We start from the raw sequence: 12,298 nt of genomic DNA on the forward strand, positions 1-12,298 counted from the left end.
TAAAAAAACTAACACAGGGACATTTAAAAAAAATTACATAGGTGGGGTACCTGGGTGGCTCATTCGGGTAAGCGTCCAAGTCTTGATTTCAGCGCAGGTCATGATCTTGAGTCCCGTGCTGGGCTCCATGCTGGGAGTGGAATCTGTTTAAGCTTCTCTCTCTCCCTGACCCTCTGTCCCTCTCCTGCTCATGCATGTGCGCTCTCTCTCTCTCTCTCTCTCTCTCTCTCTCTCTCTCTCTCTCTCTCAAAAATTAAATAGTTAAAAAGAAAAAGTCAAGCAACAGAAAAATGTATGTAGTACAAGGTAAGTATCACTTGCTGTCCAGATCCCAAGTCCCTCAGGCCTGCTTTATAGCAACCACTGCCACCGTATTTGAATCTCCTTCTGGAAACAGTCCCAGATACACATGCACACAGGTGTGTTTATACAAACATGTAGCTTTTTTTTTTTTCTGTCCACATGTTTTTTCTCTGTCCACATAGTACATAACATGTTTTTTCTCTGTCCACATAGTACAGTTAGTACAAAGATCTAAGAGAAGGATACCATCGTAGGTGCCTCTATTATACTCTCACACGCAACCTATGGATTATTCGAGCTTGTCAAGACCATTTTCACTTTAAAAAAATCATAAAAATGCCACTTATAGCCTCATCCACATGTTGAAGAACAGACCAAGGAGAGACAGACACCCGATAGTACTCCACTGCTGATTCACCCCTCCCTGGCACAAATTAATTCTCAAGGGCCTATGAACCCACTTAAGAGAATTGCTATCCTGCCCACATTTTTTCGTCTCAGCACTGAGGTGTAAGTCAGAAGCACCTGAAATTTGAACATATGCAGAGCCATTTCATCAGTTATCTGGAGTTGTTATTTTTGTTGATTTTCCCTCTATCCCTTCAGGCTTAGACAGAGGGAAAAAAAAGACCTTATTAACTTATGCTTTCTTGTACACAAAATGCTATGGGCAGCAAGTCTCTACTTAATGGGAACACTGAGAATAGCAACAAAATAAAAATAGTGATAAAGGCTGAAAACAACAAGCCAGGGCAGCCAGATGATCATGGACCACAGATTCTGATTTCTCTCCAGTGGACTTCCAAAATGCTTCAAGTTCAAAGACCCATCATGGCATGACATATCTGTGTGGGACAGAAAAGGCCATTCCTGTGAGTTCGAACAGCACAGTGATCAGATGCATCTCTGCAGGGATTTCCGTCCATCTACCCATCTAGACCACTTCAACCTCTCCTACATCTAGAGATCTAGCTTTCCTGTGTGAGGACTCTTGGATACAAAGCATAATGAACACATTCGATGGGCCACAGCACTTTTTGCTGCTCCACAAATTATCTGGGGAGTATGCACCATATGCTTTCCCTTTCTCTAAGCTTCTACTTTTGGTTCCTCCTGAAGGCATATCTCATTTACTGTTGTTGGCATATGTGTCTGTGCTTTTCAGTAAGTGAATAACCCATTGAAAACAACTGCATGAACCATCATCCCATGCTTTATGCTGAGTTGTATATACTATAACCACTGGAAAGCAGCAATATTTAGTCTAGGGACAACTTCACATGATACATACTTCCTTTGAAAGAAAGTATCCTCAGACCATTTGGGGGAAGATATGAATACAAAACTCAGCCGCATGTGGTATCAAAACTTAAAAGAGTTTATCACAGATGAGATACATATTCAGTCATTGACGAAACTGTAAGGTTTCATTTATAAAAGGCAGAAATAAGAAAAATATGTCATAATGTAATTCCAGATGTATCTACAGTTGTAGGTGCATTTCCATTTTTGTTAAATGTTTATACTTAAACTTTTGTGAGGATATCATGTCTGAAATGAGTATTGTTGCCTTATATTGACATTACACTCCCTCTTTCATCCTTGTAACAGTTCATGCCTTCCATATACATCTGCTGAGATGCTGCCTAAAGGAAGTAAATACTGCCAGTGTTTTCACATGTGCACATAAAAATGCATTTAATTCATATTTTGGATAAGAAAAACATATCAAATACAATTCAATATCACACATCTGTAATGTCTAATTATTCTAAAAACTAAGTTGAGACTTCTCATTATGTGGATCTCTGATTGCAAACCAATATATATATTTTATGTGTGTTCACTTTTGCTAACTAGCTAATTAACATCTCTTCCTTTGATCAACTTTTCATGCCCTCCAAAAGGTAAGATCTATGTAACTTCAAACATTTGGTAACTTGTTTTATAAAACTTCTCATCCACTTATGCCTATGTTAATCAATAATGTTATGATACTCATAATCCATCTACTGAGTGCCTACCATGTCCCATTTAGTCCTTATAACAATCTTGCAAGGTAGATATTATTACCAAGGGAGGAAAGGGACACCCAGGGATCTGATATGTCAAGTATTTATATGGCACATGAGATTCAAACCTATTGTAGATGAGCTGTTTTCATGGGGCGAAGACTGAAGACATGACCACAGGCTTTCACCACTGCCACAAGCAATAGCAGAAGAATTGGGGAGGATGCTCCATCTTGGTTCTGTCGTGATAGTCCCAGAGAAAGAATACGGTAGACCCCCTGGAAGCATGTGCTCACTGCAGGCCCATGCATTTTGGCCCTATGCATATACTATGACTGTTGGCCACACTAAAACCATCTACTCACTTTGCAGTCAATGGACAGAAAACCGAGCGGAAGCCCCCACCAGAATTCTATGGAATGGGTGGTAGAGGTGAAGAAGTTCCCCACAGAAAGACAAGTGATCTTACCAGAGGAAGAAGGTCAGTGCCACATTAAGTACACACACACAGCACAACACAACTTCAAATTCCTTTAACGCACCTACCGTTGAGAAGTAGGTCTAAGCCCCCTGAACTTGAACGTGGTTCATGCCAGCTTGACTAATCGAGTATGGTGGAAGTGATACTGTCCAGCTTCCAGGCCAAAGAAGTAAGAAACCGACAGCTACTGTATCTCTTGAAATGCTCACCCTTGGAAACCGGCCACAAGGCTACAGCTAAGTTTGTGGGGAAGGCCATGCGGAAAAGAAGCGAGGTCAAAGGCCCCTATCCCCAGCAGAGCTTGCAGCCAATAGCCAGGACCAAACTGCCAATCAGGTATGGGAGCCATCATCTAAGTATATCCTCGATCCCTCAGCCAAGCCTGCCCAGTGATGCTGCATGAAGCAGAGATAAGAGCCCTGCTGAAATTGCATATCTGTGATCTAACTACTAGGGGCACTGCCATTAAGCACTGCGGGTACCTGTTATATAAAAGTGAAACAACCAGTCACCAAATTGTCACTCTTTCCTTTGCATTAAACACACAAACTTTGCTCAGTATCTTTTCCACAGTCTTCTGAGTACCCACCACTATACCAAGCATATTGTAGCTGTGCTGTAACTATTCATGAAATAATTGAATTACACATTCCCAAGGCATTATCATCTCTTTGTAATGGGATAAATGGTACCAAGAACTTAAGTGAACTGCACAAGCGGTTCTCAGGCGGAACTGGAAGATTTTCATATTTAAGTCAAACGCATTATCTACTATGACCCTCAGAACAGTCTCTCTGTGTTAAGTAAAATCCATCTCTTCTTCTCATGGAACAATATGACAGGTGGTGTCGAATGTTTTCTAAGCTTTAAAAATAAGCATGCTGAAATATCTGGAAACAAAGGCTATAAACCAGTAGCACTAGCTAATCTTGGAGAGCAAGTCTTGGGGTTTGAGGAAGCAACTGATATCTACTTTCTGTACCACTTTCACTTCCTACAAATGAACATGTATTAATTTTATACTTTTAAACGACATTAAATTACATCTAGTAAGGAAATCTACCAAAATGTTAGCAGTATTGTGATTATGGGATTATAAGGGTTTCACATTGACATTTAATATCTAACTCATTACTGATAATGAACATATATTCCCCTGTAGTTCTCAAAGAATTTCAAATTTTTATCCATGAAGATCCCAAATTTTATGTAACAGAAAAAAATCGCTGTACATTATCTGGATATGTCATGCAAAATCAACTGTAACACATACCAAGCTCAGATTCACATATGAGAACAACCCATGTCCACATGCACCAAGAACCATTATGTGGAAGCTTTGCTCTAGGACACAGCACCAATAAGAATATAGCAAATCACTCCCTTGATTAAACCTTTTTACTCTTGAAGCTTTTATCTTGCTATGGCAGCATTTTCAGGAAAGGAGCCTGAAACATGCCCTTTCTTAGTGTTCATGGTTAAGTGGAAAGATGGTAAAGAGCCCATCTGTGTGTGCCTCTGAGGCCCAAGCATGACTAAGGGATACTAAATCTCTGATATTTCCAAAGCTTTCACACTTGTGTAACAGCTAGAAACTCTGGTTAATACTATACCTCAGATTCTCTTCAGTTATAACTGAAAATTTTCTCTGGACACAAAATTTCAAGGTACTCACACTACGGTTCCAGATTTTCTATTTCTATCAGTGGACTGAGTTAATTGTCAGTCCATATTATGAGTTATCAAAAACCAAGCATTTTATTCATTCATTTATATATTCAATCTATGGCTGAAGAGCAGGTTTAAGTGGAAGATACATAACAGGTAGTTCTGTTATCAAATGTCCAAAAGGATGATGGCCAACAGGCACATGAAAAGATGCTCAACGCCGCTCCTCATCAGGGAAATACAAATCAATACCACACTCAGATACCACCTCACGCCAGTCAGAGTGGCCAAAATGAACAAAACAGGAGACTATAGATGCTGGAGAGGATGTGGAGAAACGGGAACCCTCTTGCACTGTTGGTGGGAATGCAAACTGGTGTAGCTGCTCTGGAAAAAAGTGTGGAGGTTCCTCAGAAAAGTAAAAATAGACCTACCTTATGACCCAGTAGTAGCACTGCTAGGAATTTACCCAAGGGATACAGGAGTACTGATGCATAGGGGCACTTGGACCCCAACGTTTATAGCAGCACTCTCAACAATAGCCAAATTATGGAAAGGGCCTAAATGTCCATCAACTGATGAATGGATAAAGAAATTGTGGTTTATATACACAATGGAGTACTACGTGGCAATGAGAAAGAATGAAATATGGCCTTTTGTAGCAACATGGATGGAACTGGAAAGTGTGATGCTAAGTGAAATAAGCCATACAGGGGTGCCTGGGTGGCTCAGTCGGTTAAGCGGCCGACTTTGGCTCAGGTCATGATCTCGTGGTCCATGAGTTCGAGCCCCGCGTCAGGCTCTGTGCTGACAGCTCAGAGCCTGGAGCCTGTTTCAGATTCTGTGTCTCCCTCTCTCTGATCCTCCCCTGTTCATGCTCTGTCTCTCCCTGTCTCAAAAATAAATAAAATGTTAAAAAAATTTTAAAAATTTAAAAAATTAAAAAAAAAAAAAGAAGCCATACAGAGAAAGACAGATACCATATGTGTTGACTCTTATGTGGATCCTGAGAAACTTAACAGGAACCCATGGGGGAGGGGAAGGAAAAAAAAATAGAGAGAGGTTAGAGTAAGAGAGAGCCAAAGCATAAGAGACTCTTAAAAACTGAGAATAAACTGAGGGTTGATGGGGGGCGGGAGGGAGGGGAAAGTGGGTGATGGGCATTGAGGAGGGCCCCTGTTGGGATGAGCACTGGGTGTTGTATGGAAACCAATTTGACAATAAATTTCATATATTAAAAAAAATGTGCAAAAGGACGACCTCTTGTCCGCTATCGGCTATGTTAGCTGCCTATCCAACTATGATCCCTGCTCTCCATAAAATGAACTCATAGAAACAAAGAGCAGAATGGTGGTTGCCAGGGACTGGGGAAGTAGGGAAAGTGGACGAATGGTGGTTAAAGGATACAAACTTTCAATTATAAGTTCTGAAAGATATAACGTAAGGCATGGTGACTACTGTTAATAAAGACATATGGGATACCTGTAATTTGCTAAGAGTATATATAGATCTAAAGTGTTCTCAACACATACATACACACACACACACACACACACACACACAAAACTATATGAAGTGATGGGTTTATTAGCTTGATTGTGATGATCATTTCACAATGTATACATATATAAAACTCATACCACATATCTTAAATATATACAATTTTTACCTGTCAATCATACCTCAATAAAGCTCGGGGGGGGGGGGGTGGGAATGGGCAGAAGTCTTAATGGACACCTCACCAGAGAAGAAATCCACATGGCAAATAAGCATGTGAAAAGATGCTCCACACATCATTTGTCATCAGCAAAATGGGAAGGAAAACAAGATACCACTGCAGATCTATCAGGATGGCTAAAATCCAGAACACAAAACCAACTGTTTGCGAGGGTGTGGAGCAACCGGAACTCTCGTCCACTGCTAGCAGGAATGTAAAACAGTACAGACACTTTAGAAGACAATTGATAGCTTCCTAGAAAACTAAACATACCTCTACCATACAATCCAGAATCATACTCCTTAGTATTTACCCAAAGCAGTTAAAAGCTTTTGCCCACACAAAAGTCTACACACATACATTTGCAGCGGTTTCATTCACAAATGCCAAAACCTGGAAGCAACCAAGATGTCTTTCAGTAGGTCAATGAGCAAATAAATTGTGATACATCCAGACAATGGAATATTACTCAATGCTAAAAAAAAAAATGATCTATCAAGCCATAAAAAGACATGGAAGAAACAAATGCATATTACTATAGGAAAGAAGAAAATGTGAAAAGGATACATACAGTATGATTCCAAATATATGACTAAATCCGGAATTAAGGGAAAGGGAGGGATGAATAAGTGGAGCACAGAAGATCTTCCTGGCAGTGAAACTATTCTATATGATACTATAGTAGTAGATACATGTCATTAAATGTTATACATTATACATATACCCACAATGTGTAACATCAAGACTGGAAGCCTAATGTAAACTATGGAGTTTAGATGATAATGATATATCAATGAAGCCTCATGGACAATGCATGGACTCATGGACCACTCGGGTATATGATGTTGATAGTTGGGGTCGATGTAGGGTGGGGGGGACAGGGATACATGTATGGCAACTCTCTACTTTCTGCTAAATTTTTCCTTGAACCTAAAATTGCTCTTAAAAATAAGGCTTATTAATTAAAAAAACAAAGTCAAGGAAAAATGTTAAGAATTATCATCTTTGGGCTATGAAAACATGGTTTTCTTTTCCATACTCTTCTATATTGTCCAATTAACCACTATTAGAATTTTATTGAATGATTTTATTTTCAGGTCAGAAAAAAAATGTGTATTTACTGATTATAGCTGAAGATTTTCCTCCTTCTCTTGATTCCCACAACTGCTACTCTGATTTTGCATAAACTCACACCTGCACTACCGGCAAGAGTACCCAAGTTCCCCATCATCCCATTTACGCTCAGGTTCATCATATATGTATACGTATATATACATATATATATATACACATACGTACGTATACATATACACACATATATACACATACACGTATATACATATATATACATACACATACATATATATATATATATATATATACACACACACACAAATATATACACGTATACATACACATACACATTACTCTTCCTTAGGTACCATCTCACCATGCCATTAGCTTTTCCTAAGTCTCAGGTGTATCCACAGTCCTCTTCTTAACTCCCTCCAATCTATCCAGGGCTGCTGCACCCTCCTTGCCCACATACACACTTCTCCATTCATTTCTTCCAATGTTCCAAGCCATGGTGATTGTTTTTATTCTATTACTTTCCATAAAAAGCATAGGCCAGGGCTTTAGGAGATTGACTATAAACCAAGATGCACCATATACTGGCTTCAAGGTCTGCGGTACAAAGTAGAATCTCCTAAATCAGATTTTAAACTCCGTCATCTAAGGAATCAATGCATTACCTTTGCCTTTCATGTTATCAACTCCACTTCTAATGGATCCAATGACAGGATATATGGAACCCACTTTAAAATACTTCAGTAAAAATACATGAGGGGATTTCAAAAAAAAAAAAAAGGATGCAAGGTTGATCCTTGCTGAATATGGATGTTGATTGTATGGGGATTTTTGAAAATACTATTTCCCTAGTTGGTGTGAGTTCCGAAAAAGGAACTGCGAAGAGTTTAAGACTACTAAATGCTATTTCTGAAACTTAAAATTATCACTCTGTAAATCATGTCTCCACCAAACTATTTATACAACCAAATACACCTCTTTTACACATATATGCTTTCATTTTTAATATACCATTTAACTTATACAAAAGTTCCTACTGACTCTCCATCATAAAAGTGTGTCCATGTATATAAATTATGCAAAGATTAAACAATCTAAAAATTAATTTAGAAAATAAAGTGCCTGGTTTGTGACATCATTTTTCACTGTCCAAAGAAATGTGAGGACCAGGACCCCCCTTCTCTTAATTTTGCATCATTTACATATAATGACCTCAATCTGGGTCACAAAATGGTAATATTATTGCAGTTAGTATGATTAATTCACTTACTTGTTTATTTAGTTTGTACATCATTTTAATCAAATAGAAATGTCAAGGAAGTTGAGCCTTTGCATTTAAAGTTTTTTAAAAATTAAATAAGGTAGAAAGATCATTTTAATCATGACAAAAACATGCTAGTTTCGGAAAGCACTTTTTCATATTAAAATCACAAACCATTAAAAAACCCTGAACCCTTCCCCCAACAAGCCCTCTTTAGTTGCAAAAAATGGAAGCCTGTCAAAGTGCCACATCCCTATTTAGCAATTAGAAAAATTTAGGCTTCCCAAGTCTCAGTAGCAGCCTTCACATCTCCTCAATCATCAACCAACAGCACAAGTACAAGCGGAAAATAGCACGCAGCCACTCGCCAAGTAATGTGGCCACACGTGTCTTCAACAGGCAGGAATGCCTACCGCCCTCTTGACTTGTCATAATCTCTGCTCTTGTCCTGCTTCCCAAACACCTGATAATGGGGTCTCTAGCCTGGAGACGGTGCACAGGGGCTTATCTTTCCAAACCTCATTTTCTTCACTTATTATGTTGAGATAATAACAGCATGTACCCCATAGAGCTGTGGTTATTAGGTGAGATAATGCATGTGGAGTGGTCACAGTGCCAGGCATAAAAAAAAAAAAAAAGTCTCAAAATGTGAAAATAATAATAAAACTTCAAAGAACAGTCATGGAATTATTTTTTCTTTTGTTTATTTTCATCACCTGAGGTTTTGGGGATAGTTCTAGAAAAACAGAATTCAGTGGGTAGAATTCTCCTCGCCTTGGATGGCCCCAAACCACCTGCTTTAGTCTGGGCTCTGACTCCATCAACTTGCTTGAATGAGAATCTGGTAAGAGGCAATCCCAGGAGCAAATTACGGTGTCCAATTTAAGAAAAAGAATATAAGATGACAAATACGGAACTGTGGACAAATGCGTGTGCTTATTTAGAATGAGAAATTACAGAGAAATTATCTATAAAAATCTGAAAAACTCCACTGTTATTACAAAATGCAGACACATGACACTTGTATTAATTGGGTGCCTAAAACGCATCCAGAAAATATTTTTTGGCTTGTTTCTCTTTTTGTAACCTGTATACTCTGATTGCTTTCTTACATGGCAACAATTTTGTAATTTCGCTTTCTCTAGAGAGAATAGAATGTTAATTTAGTCTTTCCTCTAGCACGGCTGACTGAATTTTTTTTTTTTTTTTTTACTTTTGATAGTTTGTATTCATAAGACATGCGACTTCACTTATAGATGTACCTTCTGTTTGCAGCACTACTACAGAAGAGTGCCTTACAAACACAGAAATTCTGATAAATTCTGGTTCACACTGTTTCCATAAAAAATGTAGAGTACATTTATAATTTTATACGCCGCATTATATTCCTGAGAAAAATGAGAGATTAGCGAAACATGCCTGAGGTTACACAGCTGGCAGATTGCTGAGCTGGGGCTCCATTTCTGACAGCTGGCATTCATTATTACTCACATTTTTACCCAGCACTCCACATTACGCCTTCCAAACTAACACCCACACCCCTGACATCTTGATCAACCGTGAAGAGGGGAAGGGAGAGGACGGGAGACAAACTAGCATTTACTCAATATTTGCTGTGTGTCAGGCTCGTAGGTTTGGCAATTTCCTTATCTCATTTACTCCTCAAAGAAACCCTGAGAGGTCAGTGTCATTTCCACCAACTTACAAATGAAGAAACTGATACTGAGAAGTTCAAGGTTACCACATTAATAGAGAGGCAACTATATGGCTCTTAAATCCATGTTCTTTCCACCATACAAATCTGATTCCTTTAAAAGGGAAGGGAAGGGGTGCCTGGGTGGCTTGGTCTGTTAAGCGTCCGACTCTGACTCTTGATTTCAGCTCAGGTCACGATCTCACAGTTCATGAGTTCAAGCCAGCATTGGGCTCCGTGCTGACAGAATCCCTGTTTAGGACTCTCTTTATGCCCCTCTGCTACTCTCTCTCTCTCTCTCCATGCCTGCCTCCCTCTCTCTCTCTCTCTCTCTCTCTCTCTCTCAAAAATAAATAAACTTTAAAACAGAAGAGAAACATGTAGGATAAAACTGGGATAAAACTGTAAAATTCAACTCCAAGGTAACATATTTTACGTAACAAATACTCTTGTTAGTTCCCTATCCTTTCTTGGGTTGTAAATGGAATGGATCCACAAAAGCACTCCCTACTTGTCGCTCTAAACACTCCTTGATGATGGCTAACCTTATGCAGACCCACAGTGGCTAATGGACACTTGAAAACTCATGCGGGTGAGGAAGGGAAAGAAAGCACTGGAAATATATAGTTGCATATTTTAGTGTTTACAGCATACATGTATTTTTGCCTCATCCCTACAATGCTTACTGCCCCCAAAACATTTCCAGATTCCTCAAAATTATTTGGTTACTTTTTTTTCACCTGGCAACTTTTTATCCCTAAAAACACTAGTACACTATTCGGCCACACTTGTCCACAATACAAACAAAACCAAGTTTCTCCTTGTGATTACTTTGTTGTTTTTGTGGGGCGGGTTGATTTTGCGTGCAATTTATTATGGTGGGAGAAAGGACTGCCTTCTTTCTTTTTACTTTTTAGGGTTTTTTTTTTATTGTGGTAAAATATACATAAAATTTATCATTTTATTTTTAAGTGTAGACTACAGTGGCATGAGGTACCTTTACATGTTGTGCAAACATCATCACCTTCCACTTGATCTTAGCCAAAAGGCCGAGAAGCGATAAACATCATCACCTTCCATCTCCAGAACTTTTTCATCTTCCCAAACTGAAACTGTGTAACCATAAAACAGTAACTCCCCATTCCTTCCTTCCTTCTTCCAGCCTCTACCAACCACCACCACTCTTATTTTGTTTCTAGGAGTCTCAGTAAGTGGAAGCATACAATATTTGTCCTTTTGTGTCTCGCTTATTTCACTTAGCATAATGTTCTCAAGGTTCATCTGCATTATAGCATGTGTCAAAACTTCACGCCCTTTAAAGGATGTATACACATGCACACACACACACGTTTTGTTTTATCAATTCACCTGTCAACAAACATTTCAGTAATGTTTTCACCTTTTGGCTATAGCGAAAATGCTGCTGTGAACACTGTTGTACAAATATCTGTTCTATCATGTAAGATGAGGAAGTTAGCACTATAAAAACTGTTAATTTGAAATCTGCTCTGGTGATCCTGAGGTCTCCCCCCACCAACCCCCACCACGGTTGGGTCTGAGGCAGGAGCTGGGAGGGAACCCCTCTGTGGTTCTGCCACAGCCACTGTTTGTCAGAAGTAAAGCCTCATGTGAAAACTGTGCCATGCACTACTCAGGGTTTCTCCACCACAGTCATCATAGGCTTTTATGAATAAGGTATAAAAGTCCTTGTGTGGACATACATCTTCTCTAGGGTAGATTCCTACAGATGAAATGACTGGACCATCTTGTAATTTCCATGTGAAGATTCTAAGAGTCTGTCAAGTGTTTACTAAGTAGGTGTAATTTTTTTTCAGCAAAGGTGGGAAGATATCAGCCATTATTTATTCAAATACGTGTTTGACTCATTTCTCTCTCTCCTTTTTCTCTTTCTGGAATTCCCCTTATGCATACACTGGTTGCGTGATGATGCCATGCCTCACAGGTCTCGTGCATTTTTTTCAGAATGGATGAATTCTGAAATTGGATGAGTTTCAGATTGGATGAATTTATTCAGATTGGATGAATTCTATTTTTTTAAGGAGCTCTTTTTTAT

This window comes from Panthera tigris, chromosome E2 (assembly GCF_018350195.1).
Source record: "Panthera tigris isolate Pti1 chromosome E2, P.tigris_Pti1_mat1.1, whole genome shotgun sequence".
NCBI lineage: Eukaryota > Metazoa > Chordata > Mammalia > Carnivora > Felidae > Panthera > Panthera tigris.